Below are 17409 nucleotides of genomic sequence, written 5' to 3' on the forward strand. Positions count from 1 at the left end.
ATGTAACAATAAATTGATTTCATTAATATTTGTATTATGATTCTAGTTCTCCTTTCATTGTCCTATATATAAATTATGCATGTTAAGCATTTGAGCCTACATCAATTGCATTCACTATAAGAAAAAAAACCATTGTTGATAGTTTTTCACTGTTAAGATAATGTATATCTATCAAGATAGGTTACTATTCGTATATGTCATCTATGCTAGTGTCAAGAAAAGTCTAAAGCTAGCTTAACATATACATATATCAAGATTTCTCTATTTCTACTAATGATGAAATATTAATAGTATGATATCTATCAATGTTTCTTTTACTTCTGTCAATGTTGAATTTAACATAAGACAAGATTACTTGATCTTATGTACGTCAAGATTAACTTACTCTTCTATTAAGGTTACTCCAACAAGTGTCAAGGTCAGACATCATATATGTCATTCCCACATATGTCAAGATTTCTAAGTATATATGTCAAGGTTAGATTTTATATATATCATAATTGCTTTATATATGTCAATGTTTGGTATCACATATGTCATAGTTGCTACTGCACATATCAATATTGGGCATGAGCCATATGTCAATATAACTTATGAAAAATTTAATATTATTTTATTATAATTTTTAGTTTTTAATGGAAAATGAATATGTTATATACCATATGAAACCTATCTCGAAATTAAATTTGGTATATTTAAAATTATGATAATCACAATCAAGTCCCTAAAATAATTTAAATAAATTACTATTTAAGGAAAAAAATTATTACATATACCTTAAATATTAAGAACACAATTCCATAAATCTTTTTCAAGTTACTCTCTATTTTCTATATACAAATAAAACCTAGATAAAAACATTCAATTAAAATAATGTACAAACTTAAATTGAAAAGTACAACATTATCTTCATAAGAGGTGATCTTTGTTTCTGCATCATTGTCTTCTTCTTGATGTATTTCTTAGATACGTAGTAGAATAAACACGGAATTAATAGAAAAGTGAGTAACAAATACCAAAAAATTAAAAGATATTTTTTTTTCATAGGACAATAAATATACTAACCTTCAATATCACAAAGATAAAATGAATACACATATTGACCTTTAATATCATCAATTGTAATTGAATTGACTTTGTGATTCTAGATTCAGTGTAAAACACAGTGGATATTCAAACTCACATATCCTTCAGGATGAAGCCTCATCCATAGTTATCTCTTGCTTGAAACCCAGTCAATGGTGAAGCACAACTTCAACAATCCTCAGGTTCAACAAAACTCAATGGTTCTCAAAGAACCAACCTACTTATGTGTGCCTGATACTCTTATTATTGGGCTCAACCAAATGAAATACAAGGCCCAAGTAATAAAATATTATAACATCAAGCCCATGTACCAAATAATTTGAAGCCCAATCATAAAGAAAATGAGACAAGCCCATATAAAAATTAAATTAAAACTACCTCAACAAGTATTGTAGAGATCCAAGGAAACTTACCTACGTCTCTTGAAGCCGTAAGATGAAGAATGAAGTGGCAACCATGGAAGTGGTGGTGTTGATGGTGGTCCAACAAAAGTCAATGGGCCACAACAATGGTGGCTATGATGGTGACGGAACATCAAGAATCACACCAAGGCTATGGCGAAACAACAGTAACCGCATTGAGACTGTGGCGAAACATCGGGAAGCATGTCTGAGTCGTAGCGAACATGGGGACAACAGCCATGGGTGAATAGAAATATGGTGGCATGGTGGGTATGAGACTCATGGATGGTAACAACACGAGAGATGGAGGTGGTGGCGTAGGGGCTGCCATGAATATGAGGATGAGAGGATGAAAAAAGAAAAAAGAAAGAAGAAAAAAAAAAGAAAAAAGACAAATGGAAGATGAGGCGACTGTAAGTGGAAGGAAATGGAATAGAGAGGGAAAAAAAAAATTATATATTGAGTTTTTTTTTTTATGGCTCAAGAAAGCATAAATGTAATGGGCCCATGCCAAACTAAATAAAATGGGCTTAAAATATTTTAAAAGAAATGGGTCTATGGATTGATTTTGTGGGTCCATAGTTAGTTATAATGCCTAAATACTAATTATGTTATTCTTAGTAGATTTAATGTCTAATTAAACACATAAATAATAATTTAATTGCCTAATATTGTGAGACCCCAACCCAAGTTAGTGGCAATATATTTTATTTCCAACAATTAGAAATATAGAGACATAACTTAGTGTCTTATCCAAAATATTAAAATAAGATTATAGGTATAGTTTTCAATATATTGACATTATTTTTTAAATGGAAACATTATCTTATCCTTTTTAATCACAAATTTCTATTCAAAAAAATAATAAATATGATTGTAAAAACTACCAAAATTTGAATAAATTGCCTTAAATTAGGATTTTTTTTTTCAATAACTCAACCTTAATAAATTAAAATAAAATAGGCTTATTTTCACTTACAAATTATATGGTAAAGTGACGCTACCAAATATTCTAATCTTAACATATTATTTTATTAAATATTTATTAACTCATAAATTTCTATTAAGGTTGTATCATTATAAACCATATAAAAATTTAACAAATGCATATATGTCATTATTACTTTTATTTAGGTAGAAAAGATTAACTATACTTTGACTAATAAATTTTTAGTCAAGATTGCATATCATTAAACCAGGGAAAATTTAGTAAATAATATATATGTCATTATTGCTTTTATTTCAGTAGCTTGACATATGAGCATATTAATTATAGATTGACATATAAATTATTTGTCAAGGTTGCATCATCATAAGTCATGGAAAAATCCAATAACTATTATATATGTCATTATTGGTTTAAACTAAGTTGTATATGTCATAATTGTTCATTTAAATAGACAATCTTCACATATATTATCTTAAGTCAATATGATATATGTCAATAATGACCTTTTTTCTTGTAGTGATTATACATGACTTACGTACATTAGGAGTTATATAGAAGATCCAAATTATGGGTTCCTTAGAAGTAGATGATTTATTCAAAATTGGTTCATGGACTTAGACAATCTATCTGAGGTTGTAGTACACTGCTTCCTAATTAGAGGGATGACTTGTTTTGGTTGTCAAAATGGGTTTCGCATGATAGATGCATTATTATGTATGGTTGTACATTGAAGATGACCTATGGTGAGTCATGACATTGACTATCACATAGTTGTGACTTCACCAAACTACTATGTTGCACAAACTCATTACCTTGAGAGAATATTAAGTTAGTGCTAAGGTCATCAAAGACTTTAACCTATAGATTGAGACCTTAAGGTAGTCATATATTCCCTATGGATTGAATCATTATTGATTAAGATAGGTGACAATAAGAATTCTCAAGATAGACACAATGATATCTCATGTGTTTGAGATAGTGTGTCCCCTTAGGTAATCTTAAGGACATGTGATCATAAAATTTGTGATTAAAATAATTTCTTCAGTAGAATTTGACATATGCTCTTAGAGAGATAGGGTATGTCAGTTAATCAACTAAAATAAGGGTTTGAGACTCAAGGATTATAGTAATTTTGAGAAGTTGATAGCATTTGTCTCATTAGATTATGGACACTGGTTTATGGGAAGTTATTATATGTCATTATTAGGTCACGAACGTGAGTTTTCTATCTTGATCTAATATTATAGGATATTGGAGTGTAGTTTAATTTTTATAGAGGGATGTTGAGTTAACTTTATAATTAGATTTTGAGGAAGCCAATATTTTCCTATGGCTCCTAGTGGTCCCTATTTGAGCTCATATTCCTTAGTGGCACATTGTTTAAGGATATCTAGAATATTTATTTATTTATGTACATAAGGGCAATTGGGTAAATACACAAGGTTGCATAAGAGCTAATGAATGACCTTTCTAGACTAGGCTAGTTAATTAATTGGAGTTTAATAGGGCTAGTGGGCTAGATTAATTGACCCATGCTCAAGATGGGTTCCAGTCACTTAAGCTCACAAGGGAATCTATAAAAACCCCCTTAAAGGTTTAGTTTTAAGACTCTTTCATTTTTTGCCATTCATTCTTCTAGAAAGAGGAACCCTAACCTTCATCCCCACAGAGGGAATTCCACCATCCTTAAGTGCAGGGTTTGTGAGAAAGCCATTTGGAGAAAGATTGTAAGGTTTTTTACATCCACATTGCCTTTTTCATCGACATGAATTGATCTAGGAACATCTAGATCATAGGTATATATTGTTTTCTAAGCACCTAGATTAAAGATTTAATATTTTGACATCCATTCATTCTTCTTGATCTCTTTTTTTGCAACTTCACTTGTCCATTTGTTAAAGGATCATACGGTGCAGCTATCTTATGCTTTACACCATATCTCAATAAAAAGTGTAGTAGAATGCTTGTTGCATAAGCAATTCCTTCCATCATTAATGATTGTTCTTAAAATCCTAAATCTAGAGATGATATTTTCCTTTAGGCTATGTTTGGTTTCCGAAAAGTTTGAGGAAAAATGCAAGGAAATGAAAATAGAGAGAAAAAGTAAAAGAAAAGAAAAAGTGAAGGAAAATAAAAAATAATTTTAAAATAAATAAATTATTTTTATATACTATTTCAAACTTTTTTTTTATTTAACTCTTCTATATAAAAATTAAATAATTTGAAAATATACAAATCTCTTAATAATTTTAATTATATTTAATTTTCTTTCGTATTTTTTATAAGAAAGCCAAACATGAGAAAATCATTTTCGTCAACATTTTTTTTCTTTCCTTAATATTTTCCAGAAACCAAACATAACCTTAATAAACTTCAACACCACTATGTGATTATTTCTTTTGCAAGTTATAACCCCTACTCATTTGGATGCATAATCAATTGCAAAAAGTATGTAGTTATAACCAAATGAGAAGGGGAATGGCCTCATGAAATCAATGCCCTAAAAGTCAAATAATTCCACTACTAGAATATTGTGACATCATTCATTTCTTGTTTACTTTCCCTAAATGTTGACACTCCTCATAGTTGTGAGTATACTCATAGTAATCATTAAACAATGTATGCTAATATAGACCACATTGTACCACCTTTGTGACTGTTTTTCTTGAGGCAAAATGACATCCACATGCATTATGAGAAGATAATGGTTTAAGTCGTATCTTTTTTAGTACATGAGAAAATAGCGTTAGGATTACAGAGACCATAGTGTATAACATAGTTCAAAGTACACATAGGTATTATAGTTATCAGTTTCTTCCAGGATTTTCTTTTTTCACAATCACAAGTGGATTTAGATAAACCACTAATTCAATTATAGTATACAATCTTAACTCAGTCATAAACGTGGTTTGAGCCTACGACTAGTATATTGGTATTTGGTTTTCTGAAAAAAAAAAATCATTTAATGGATGTTTTATTGAAAGACAATTGTATGACTAGTATGTTAATATCAAGTAGCTACCAACCCCGGAAGCTCCTGCATCATATACCAAATTTGCTTATGTGCATATTTCTAGGTATGCAATCAGAGTACAACGATCAAAATAAATTTATATTATCATGACTTAAGTAGATATTATTTTCTTTAACCTAATGATCCTCATAATTTTTAGAAGTTTGTAGTTGCCACCTATAGTGTTCATAAGTGGCAATGCCCTATAGATAATTCCTATTCCACTTAAGAGTCTAAGATCTGAAATTTGTTTAAAGCAACTGGTATATTTTATTTGTCACTAATCATGTTGATATCAATCTTTTTGGTCCCATGGGCTCTCATGGATTTGAAACATATTTGCACATACCTGGCAAGTTGCCTAGTGCTACGAATTTCTCTCCCCATACTATGTGGAGTATCACATTTACCATTCTGTATAGATATGTTGTCCTCATTGTAACCCATGATATTAATGGACGGGTGGCCAAATACACATAACACGTTTGACAAGGAATTAGCTCAAATATAATTTATAATGACTAGTGTAAATATTGTCCTTTTTAAACCTACCACTGTCATAACTCTAAAACATGTCAACAAATAGGTATTGTGGGATATGAGATCTTCAATCTATAAAGTCTTTTATCCACATAATTTCTTTAAAAAATAAAACTTATAGTTGTAAGAACATTATGTCCAATGCACATTGTAGGAAATGTGTATTACATTCTTGAATTTAATAGTATTTTCTCTCTTAACCAAAAAATATAGAGGAAATTTTGAGAAACCATCCTTTAACTCTATTTAACTGTTACTCAAATCAGGAAAGTTTATTACATTATACCCATTGCATCATTGAAAAATAAATATGGTAATATGTATCTAAAAGAAGACTAGATTTTAAAGTCTCTCACATAAATATAATATTTATGTCCATATTTTTTATAAACAAGATCTATAAAAGATGAGAAAATAAAAGGCTAATCTTAAATGAGAAAAACACTCAAGAGGGGAGTGAATTAGGTTTTTCAAAATCCTTTTCAACACAACAAATTCAAGCACAATAGAAGCAAAAAATAAAGAGATAGAGTTAGAGAAATCAAACTCAAATTTTATAGTGGTTCGAGACTTCCTTGCCTACGTCCACTCTCCTCAATCTCCTAACCGAGTAAGGGTTTCATTAACTTGAAACTTCAACCAAGCTTCTAATCTCTATCACACTTGGATTTCGGCTCCAATGGGCTCTTACACAATCTCTTCAAGATTCAACTCACTTGAAGGCTTTAACGCTCAATTTACAATAAAGATCTTCTCTCAACCTAGCTCAATAATGGCTCAAATACAAATTAAGGCTAGGCTGACTCACAAGGGTGCACTAAAAGATATGCAAGTGAAGATTTAATGCACCAAGAAAGAAATGAGAGCTTTTAAGGCAAGAACAAGTGGGTAGACAATGAAATGCAAGTGTTCTCTATATCATAAATGAAGTGGAACTCTCAATTTATAGGTTTCTAACCTCGGAAGCCAAGAAAAACAAAAACAACCTCAACCGATTGAGCTGGGGGTCGACCAGTTCACTAACCGTTGGAGGATTTAATGCTTTGGTAGGTTACCGTTACTTCAACCGGACCTCAACCGGGAAGGAGGATACCTCAATCGGGAAGGGAAGATTGCTGGATGAAATAGAGTGTTTTTAGCACTCCTCGACCAAACAAGGGGAACCGGTCGACCAGTACCCTGGCCGGTTGAGCCGGTTGGCCAATGCCTTGACCGGTTCAGTCTTTTAGCCCCGAAAACCTATCTTTTTCTGTTCTTTTCTTTTCTAACACTTAGGCAAGGTCTTTAGGTAAATTAATATGCCAATTTTGAAACGTTTTGCCTAAGACACATTTGATAAAACTCGGCTTTAATGAAATTATAATTTTAAAGAATAAATCGAGTTTTCAAATATGCATGAAATGATATGTAAACCCTAAATGCACCCATGCATTCATCTTACATTTGTTTCCTATGATTAAAGGTCTTCTAAATGTCTTGATCTTGTATCCATTAGGTCCTTTGATGAATTTCCAAATTAATACTTAAGATTATTTACAATTCAAACCAATTAGTAACTTAACCATGGTTTGTTATCATCAAAACCTTATTAGGAGAACCCTTGGGCTAACAAAAGAGAATATCACATCACAATAAATAAGGTGTTAGGAAAACTAATTTTCTCATATAGTTTTCAATGATATGCATGTAAGCCTTTTTTATGATGACAACCCTTGGTTATCTAAGAGAAGAAGAATCTTCCCCTCAAACCAATCATGGATCAATCAATCAAAATTTATGAGGTTAAAAACCAACAAAAATCAAGACATGCTAGAGAGAATGAATTTTGAATAAGAAACAGATTAAGCCATGAAACATACAGCATATCATATGTAAGTCAAAAGTACATGAAACATATAAGCCTATCATATATATGATCTAAACAAAAGATATGACAATGATATGCATGTAAGCCTCCTAGATCCTAAATATCTATCTCCTACATCCTAAATATCTCTCCCGTTTTAGCAACATAAAAAAGAAACGAAGGGAGTCTCTATGAAATCAAGGTTGAAGAGGTGGAGATGGAAACACGGAGTGTAGTTAAAGCCATCATCTCCTCATATTGACTCTCCTGGCAACCCTCAATGCGCTCAATCCTCCGCTGGAGATGCTCAAAAGCAACCTGATGTTGATCCATTGCAGCCTCCATACGCTCAAATCTCTGTTACAGATACTCAAACTAAGAGATGAAGCCAGTCTGATCAAGAGCGTGAGGTGCTTGATGAGATGATATCTCTATGTGAGGAGACTCAGTGAATTATGGCTAAGAAGATGGTCTCGCTGTGTAAGTAGGCTCAAACATCATCTGCTCAAAAAATGTGACCTCAAATTGAACACCCTTTGACTGGAGTGGAGAAATGTCAAGCTTGGGCTCTCTCCACTAAAAACCTCTCTAAGGGTCTACTCTACCCTCCATCTCTCGTATCTCAACCTCCACTTCTACTCCGAGATGCACCTATCCCTGTCTTTGGGCCTGTGTTGGTGGTCTCTCTACTTTCCTAATCCAAGAACCATCAGGGGCCTTCTCAAATTTCATCCGCCCCAAAGGCTGCTCATCATATGTATCATAAATGATGGGGGCCTCAAAATTTGTCTCTCTACTCAAATCGACCCTGGCATCCTTGAACACTCTAGTGAGGAAGCGACCATAATGGAGTATGCGGATCGTGCTCTCGCAATATGAGATCATGTGCATCATTATCAAATACCCCAAGTGAACCCATCTCCTCGTTAGAATATAGTCCACAAGGAATACCTCATAATAGGAGACCTTATCTCGGTGTCTGCCTCGTGGTAGCAGGATGGAGCAAATCATGTGGTGTAGTACTCTGCTAATCACGATCAAGCTATGGGCTGATGGTTTGCCCATTCCCTGGGATTCTACAAGTCCGCACATCCTCTGAATGGCCTCTCTAGGCTCGAAACCTGGCATAGTGGGCCAAATCTTGGACTCGTACACCTTGAGTCCAACTGGAGCAATATTGAAAATACGGCAGATGCTCTTTGGGTCTAACTGAATCTCGACTCCTCTAATAGTGGAAATAATCAGGCCACCAATGCCATATGTCGCCCTCGAATAGAACGCTCACACTAATGTCGAAAAAATTGGCTCCGAAATCGTCACTATAGGCAGCCAACCCATCCAACTGAAAAGGCCCTCAAATCCGAAATGCTAGAGTTTAGAGAAATTGATACTTCTCTCTGGAACTACTTTTCTCTTTGCAAAATTTTGCTTGTACCTCTGATAATCCTCCACGAAACTGAATAGGATAGTGTCAAACATCGCCTTTCGGCGAGCCTCCATCTAAGCAGGCTAAGATGGCTCAACTAAGCGCTTGCCCTATGCCCTAGAGGCAGCCGACTCTCTCCTAAGAGCCATAAGAAATACAAAAACAAAGGAGATGAGGCTCGTAGAGAGAGAAACACTCACAACCGAAACCCTAGGGCGCGAGAATGGTGTTGAAATTGACTATGATGCCCGGAAGAAGGAGAAGTCGGCCTAAATCCAAAACCCCATACTCTAAAAATCAATCAAAAACCCTTAATCTATTGTAATATCCTCAAAAATCATTCATTGGTAGCTGAATCGGCAGAACTCTTGAAGAACCAGAGGAAACGGGTGAGAAAACGAAGCACGAGAGGCTATTTAAAACCCTAATCCTTACATACATTAACATAATTAAACTACATGATGCGTTAAAGTGATATTCACAATATTTTAAATAGACATTCATGTTAACGTCCATTACCCAATTGCCAATTTTGTATTCGGTATATTTGGTTCAATGGCTTCCACACAGGATAAGTCTACTAGGTATACATTTGCAAAGTCATCACTGTGGGAAACCACCTTATCCAAGTCACCCTCATCTTCTAAATCTTGGATGACTCTGGGGTTGAACTTGAGGGTGTAGTGCATCTTCATCGCATCAAACGAGATGTCGAATTTCTCTAAGATTTTTTTGGTGAATTCTTCAAATGGCATTCCTTTATATATGTGAATACCTTTGCTTCTTCCACCCACGTATTCCCATTGCCCATCATTTTTTTGGACAAGTTTGTCTCCCACAAAAATGTAACAATATATCATATTAGTTGCGTCCATCAACCTATACAAACATAGCAGAAATTTCATATTATAGAACAATCAATTATGCATAGTATAGAAAATGGGGTTGATCTTCTTTCCCATGTCTCCTTTGGCTTTGAAGTTGACATTATTATTAGTCGCCATGTCAAGTATATAATAAATCATTTATACATATACTTTTCCTTTTGTTACTTCACTTATTATTATTTTTTTCATAAATTGGTTGACTCTTTCTCTATTTTTGCATACTGCTATCACTCTCTGGATCCCAATGGGAACATAACAGTTACTTTTGACACTCATAAATGTACATATGATGGCTATATGGTTAGTGTTTTGAATCAATTCAACTGATTTGTTTCTTTATTTGCCACTTATATTCATGTTAGCTACAGATTTCATAAAGTTGGAAATGATAATCTATCTACACATACTAAGTAGCTGACAATATCTCATACTATAGGGTCACCATAACTTGGGTTTTATCGAAGAAAGTTAACATACGAACTATCGTACTTAACTAGACTGCCACACGATGAAGTCACTATAATGCTGAAAGATTTGATTTCAACCAACGGAGGAAAAATATGTCTGCACTAATGCAAGGGGAAAAAATAGAAAAAATATAACCAGTAAATATAACCAATACGGGGGGCACCACCGGTGGGGATGGATCAGGGCACAATATATGGCACACTGAAATGGTGAGATAAATTAGGGCAATGTATTTGGGCTAAAATCAAATGGTCCGGATAGCTGAAATGAAGCATAAAATGAAATTGATCAACCTACTAACCTCACCTATAAACTACTTCGCCACGGAGCCGAAATCTAGTTGTGATCGTCGACGCCAATGGATCGATAGAGATGAAAAACGAGACCGCCGACACCAACAATCAGAAGGCTGGGAAACACGAGCTTGAGAGATCACGAGATTGGGACTGAGGATTAGGGCATTCTTTGGGTGAAAGAAGGGGACGAAGCCGGGAATGTGAAAACGACTCCAATTTGGGGAAAACAAAGGGAAATCCAACATGGATTTCAGGTTTTTTTTTTTTAAATCCCCAGCCAAGGGCATTTTTGAAATATTATAAATGGGATATCCTTCTTATCAATTTTGAGACTTTACTTGGGTAGTGGACTTAATTTTGTTAGATATATGGACCATTTGTTAATTTTTGGGCCCAGCTGGGCCCAAAACACAATTCTCCCTATTTTTTTTCTTTTTTATGTCAAAAATTAAATAATTTAAAAATATATAAGTTTCAAACTAATTATAATTATATTTTATTTTCTTTCATCTTTTCCATAGAAAAACCAAATATGAGAAAATCATTTTCTATAACATTTTTTTTCCTTGGTAGTTTTTGGGAACCAAACATAACATAATTGTGAGATGATTATATCATATACATATGTAATTTGATTGAGAGAGTTTAACAAAGATAGTTAGAAATTAAAGTTAAAGGAAACTAATAGTATAAGGTTAATAGGGATGGATATGGACATTTTAATGTACTTCAAAAAGATGGCACCCTATTGCGATTGCATTGTGATTGCATGTCAAGGGACCTATACTAGGCAAGGTCAAAGATGGTGCCAAGCATACTTAAATATAAGATTTTTATAATGAATCTTTGCACATAAATGAAATTAGCAGCATAAAAATCACTTATAGATAAGAAAAAAAACTTAAAATAAATTTACAATGTTCCAAATTTTAAACAAAAATTTATTCGCTTGTTTTCATTATTTTTATCCCACAACTCATTCAATTTTGAAGGAAAATAAATTATATAAATTTCTAAAATTTTCTTATTGAAAAACAAAAACAACAACATTAAAATCATAATTAAATTTGTTCCAAAAATGGGTTTATAACAAATTTTCAAAGTTCAACCCTTATGAGACAATAAAATTGAAGTAAATTTAATTGTAGCAAATTCCCATCAAAATTCTCTCATTAGAATTCTAATTTCTAATTTTCACTCATTTAAATATTTAGCAAAATTAAAAAATGCAAATAATTTAAAACATAAAAAGTGCTTTTCCTTTCAAGTTGTCGAGTTTAGGGGATCCATTGAACACAGCTTATCTGTATGCCTTCCTAATATTATTGGTACTATTATTATCATTAAAGAAATTGACTAGGTACCATGAGCTCGGTGCTCCTTCCGTAAACAACTTCCATTGTCATACTAGTTGTACTATTATTTGCTTTTTAAAATAATAATAGGGGGACACGGGATAGAGTGCCATTGTAGAACAAATATGGAACTAGAGCGGATAATAAGCCAATCATCTATAGATCATAGCAAGACATTCCTTAGGTTTGTATTCTGGAGCTGTGTGACCCCCTCCCTGTACAAGGCTAAAGGCTTGTTACTCAAATCTATTATTGCTGGAAAGAAGAATTACAAGAGAGAGAGAGAGAGAGAGAGAGAGAGGACTGTGTCTTACCTTTACAGTTGCAAATGTCATACCACGTTTGCTGTTTGAATACTCGATACTGAATCTGCATGCATCAACCAAGTGGTATATGAATATGAGCTGAAAACAATTAAAAGCTGAGAAAACAGTAGGCTATGAAAGTTTAGAAGCCAACCCTGCAACTTGGCCATCAACAAACCATGGCTCCCAGTCTTTGGAAATCGACAAGTTAAGAGAATTTATCCATTCCTGTGTGCCCATATGTGGAACAACCATGTCATGATCACCACTGTAGGAAAAAAAAAGTACTGGAATCAATAGGGATCCAAAGGTTGGACAACAATATTTAAATTATTCTTCCATTAAGTTTTTGATTGCCATTGTTTAGATGGAATATTATTGAACTGAATAATATGTGAAAGGGAAGGACATTGTTTAGCATACAACAAACGACCAAAAGAAAAGTGGAAAACATCACCTGTAAATCAGACCTCCATAGCCTTTCTCATGGAGCTTCTGAATATAAGCCACTGTACTGAAGACATCATGTGTGTAAGCTAAGCTAGTATTGCATCTAACCCACTCTGGTATTGTCCCCTGATTGTCAGTATAAAATTAGTTAGCAAAATTATAAATATTCAAGATATGATTATTGAACTTAAATTCAGCATACCTCTCTAATGCCAAGAGCTTTTTGAACCCTTCTATCATTAGCCCAAATGTAGGAGAACAAAAAATTGTAAAGCTACAAAACAGTAAGGTGGTTCATTGTTCAATCTTGTGAATTTGAATGTGGCAAAAAAAGATAAAAATATGGTGAGATGAAGACGTATACCCGACATGTTGGATCAGGAAGTTGGCGGATTGGTGAAAGGAGGAAATCCGAGAAATTCTCCTCCAAAGGGATTGAATCCCATTTTAAGGCATTTGGTTTCCAGGAGAGTGGCCTACCACACTTGGGTTCCAATACATGTGGAAGATTTATTTTCTCCATGCACTACAAATTCAAATGCCAAAATGATTTAATGCCTAAAAAACTTGACTGAAATGGGTCTTATGGGAGCCAACACACTCACCTTATTAACAACTTTAAGATTTTCTGTGCATTGTCCATTGCTTGGATCTGCTTTCAGATACTTACCATTGCAGCTTGCCTCAGTTTTCTGGAAAAGCATAAGACAGTTCAAAATTTTTAGTTGAAAGATGGAAACAAATGAGAGTAGCTTGAACCCAAAAAAACACCTTATAGAGTTTATCTGATAAAAATGTCATTCTGTGAGCAAATGGAACTCTCGAATTGAAGTCGATGTTTTCATCTACTAGGGCATTCCCTAGCAAATATCCCTGTTCCAATCCAAAGATAACAATTTCAAACTATAATTTTTATCACCCAAAAACTATATATAAGGTAGTGAAAGGAAGGAATGAATGTAACACAAAACTACTCTAGATCAAAAATTAGACCATATACATTGAGATTCATGTGTGGCTCTTGTCCAGCTTCATTGCCTACAATATTAAAACAACTGAGGTTCAAGAGCCAAACAACCGGAAGGTAAATCATGAAACAAGTAGAATGGTGTCCATGAATGTATGTACCATCTGATATTTTCTGAGCAATGATTGGAACAAAAAGGCCTGAATACGAATCACCAGCAATGTATAACCGATTTTTGAGAAACTCAGGATGGTCAATGAGCCACTACATCACAACTCAGGAAGGATAAAAGATCACATCAGATCATATTAGGCCTAATTTCACTTGTAGTTTCAAGAAAAGTATAACGGAAATCAGTGCAGTTTGGCTAAGCCTTTATGGTATAAACCCAACAATCCCTTCACCAACATGATGCTTGCTTGGCTGGAATTTATGACTATCTCATTCAAAAACTAATTGGTACCCAATGAGGGTAAACTAAGTCTTTTATGGAATTCGACCATAATCATTTGGGTGATCCGTCTCTTGGCTTAAGAGCGGCATTATTCCACCTGAACAACCCCTCTTCTGGCTATTTTGCTTTCAGAATGCATATATCTTATAGAAATAACAAAGCATTTTTCCAAAGCTGTGATGCATTTTTGCTCACCTTCTTTAAAAAATCATAACCATGTGCTGCTGCCAGTGAATCACTAGTGTTGTAACCTTCAGAACTTTGGGCATAAGAGAACCCAGAGCCAACTGGTGAATCCAAAAATATTATACTGGCAACCTTGAAAATATCAGCCACTTGTCAATATAACACCATTAAGTGGAATTCCATAACCACACAGTAGGATGAAAATCTTATACGTATACCTTTGTCCAGGAGTATGGATTCGACAATAATGCATCATATATCATATACCATTTTGGGTTTAAATAAAATAAATATGAGATAAAAAAATTGAAAAAAAATAAAAATAAAATTGATATAAAATTTGAAAACATATTTATTAACAAAAAAAAAAATTCATCATATATCATAACTACATTATTTTATTTTTAACAACTTATTAAACATTTAAATTCAACATAAAAATGAATATGGTAATATTTTAATATGAAATAAGTATTTGCATTAAAATTCAATATTTTGATAATCATACGTAAAGCTTAGATAATTAGATCATCCTAATATTTTCATATTGTCCAAATTTTACATTTTTTGAATTTAAGGTTTTTAAATTAAAATTACTATAAAATAAATTACTAAGGGCCTATTTGATTGCTGTTTTTTAAAACTGTTCTAGAAAACCGTTTTTGAGAATAATTTTTAAGAACAGTTTTTTGTGTTTTCATAAAAAATAAAAATAAAAAACTGTGTTTGGGAACTGAATTATGGAAAACAGTTTTTGTTCTCAAAAAAAAAAAAAAAAAAAACATGTTTGGTTGAGTTAATAAAAAATGTTTTTTAGAATAAGTAAAACAAAAAACATGTTTGAAAGTTATTTTTTTTTAATTAATAAAGTGTTTTCTTCCATTAACTTGATATTATAAATATATAAATAATTTTCATATGCACAATTCATTTAAATTAAAAAAATTATTCAATTTTGAAATTTTTACATAAGTTATAATTTTCTTAAACAAATGATGACTTTATCACCATGTGTAAGTATATTAATTTCAATAATTTAATGAAGAAGAAAGGGTTTGCAGGTGAAGGTATGGTGGTTAGGTGGAGTTCACCTTTGTGGAAATACAAAAAAAAAAAAAAAAAAAAAAAAAAAAAAAAAAAAAACTAAGAAAACACAAAAAACAATTTATGCTTTAAACAGTGAAAAAACAACAAAAACATCTTTTTATTATTCTTAAAAAAGTGGTTTTTGAGAACAAAGAAAACACAAAAAATAAAAATACAGCCTATTCCCCAAACAAGTTTTTTGTATTTTTTTGTTTTCAAGAACAGAAAATAGTTCTTCAAAACAGGAACCAAATAGGCCCTAATACTCTTTTGAATTATTAATGATAATATTTTTTAAAATAAATATGTAATTTCAAAAAATAAAAAACTAAAAATGATATGAAAAATGTTATGAAAGTTCCAAACATGCATTTATCACATTTTTTGTACCGCTTTCATATTTTTTGTACCCTAAATTATTTATATTTTTAAAAATTTAGACTAATTACGCTCACAGTTTTCCTACCTTCTAATTTTCTTAATTTTTTGTCACTTCTAATTGCATGAAATGTTGCTTAGGCATATTAATCATCCTTAGAAATGATGGATGTTAGGCGCAAAAAAAAAAAAAGAAAAATTGAAATTAAAAACACAGAAAAGTTTCATCACATTTTTGTACCACTCCCACATTCTAATACTCTCCAAAATTCTCAAATTTTTTATTTAATAATTTTTTTTCCACTTCCAAAAAATGCTTTCAATATTTAATCCCATCTTCTCCATATAAAAAAATTACAATTAATAAAAAATTTAATAATACAAATTTTAATTAATAATTGATTGATCATAATTCTAATTTTTAATAATAAATACTCATTTTAATTTAATTATAATTAAACCTTATATCATAAAATAAGTGGCAAATTTTATTTCACAAAATTATTATTTTTACAAAATTTTAAATATTTTACAATATTTATAATATAAATTGTTCAATAATATAATTGGAGGTTGTAAAGATAATTTAAATGTATGGTGCATGAGATTGCAGTCACCGGTTGGTCACTTGTAGTATTGGTTTTTTTGAATTTTTTATTCATCTATGCCTTATATACCTTACATGTTGCTTTATATTAAATGATGATTTGATTTTGATAGTGACAGGAAAAGTACAATCGTGTTGAACCACATATTTGGGTACGTTGGGACACAGGAGGGCACCTTTAATAATTGCAAATATTTTTTAAAATTTGCAATAAAAGGGAACAAAAAATCTTTAAATTAGGTCCGGTCTTACTACATTTTAAGTATAAAAAATCAGTAATATATATTAATAGTTCGATTTTATAGATAAATTGAATATATCAAAGATATATTAATAGATATTTTGATAAAAAATATAGATTAACCTAAAATTGATTAAAATTTATAAAAATATAAAGTAAAACTCTTATAAACGAAATTAAAAATATAATAAGAGTTTTAAAATTATTTTATTGAAATTTTATATATATATATATATATATATATATATATAAAAAGTATATATTGATTATTAAATTATATCAAATACTACTTAATAATAATATTATAATATTTGATTATAATATGTTTTATTTTAAAATATATTTAATTTGATTATATTAAATGATAACAAATGTATAATTTTTTAATATTTAATTAATATATTAATGATATTAAAAACTTTTTGTTATTTAATTAAATGAAATTTTTTATTTATTTATAAAATAATT

At 31.6% G+C, this 17409-nt stretch overlaps 1 pseudogene; it reads right to left on the reverse strand.

Annotated features, from left to right (window-relative positions):
- Window positions 1-12311: 12311 nt before the first annotated feature.
- Window positions 12312-14892, reverse strand: LOC117911663 (annotated as a pseudogene).
- Between the last annotated feature and the right edge of the window lie 2517 nt (window positions 14893-17409).

Source organism: Vitis riparia, chromosome 3 (genome assembly GCF_004353265.1).
Source record: "Vitis riparia cultivar Riparia Gloire de Montpellier isolate 1030 chromosome 3, EGFV_Vit.rip_1.0, whole genome shotgun sequence".
Lineage (NCBI taxonomy): Eukaryota > Viridiplantae > Streptophyta > Magnoliopsida > Vitales > Vitaceae > Vitis > Vitis riparia.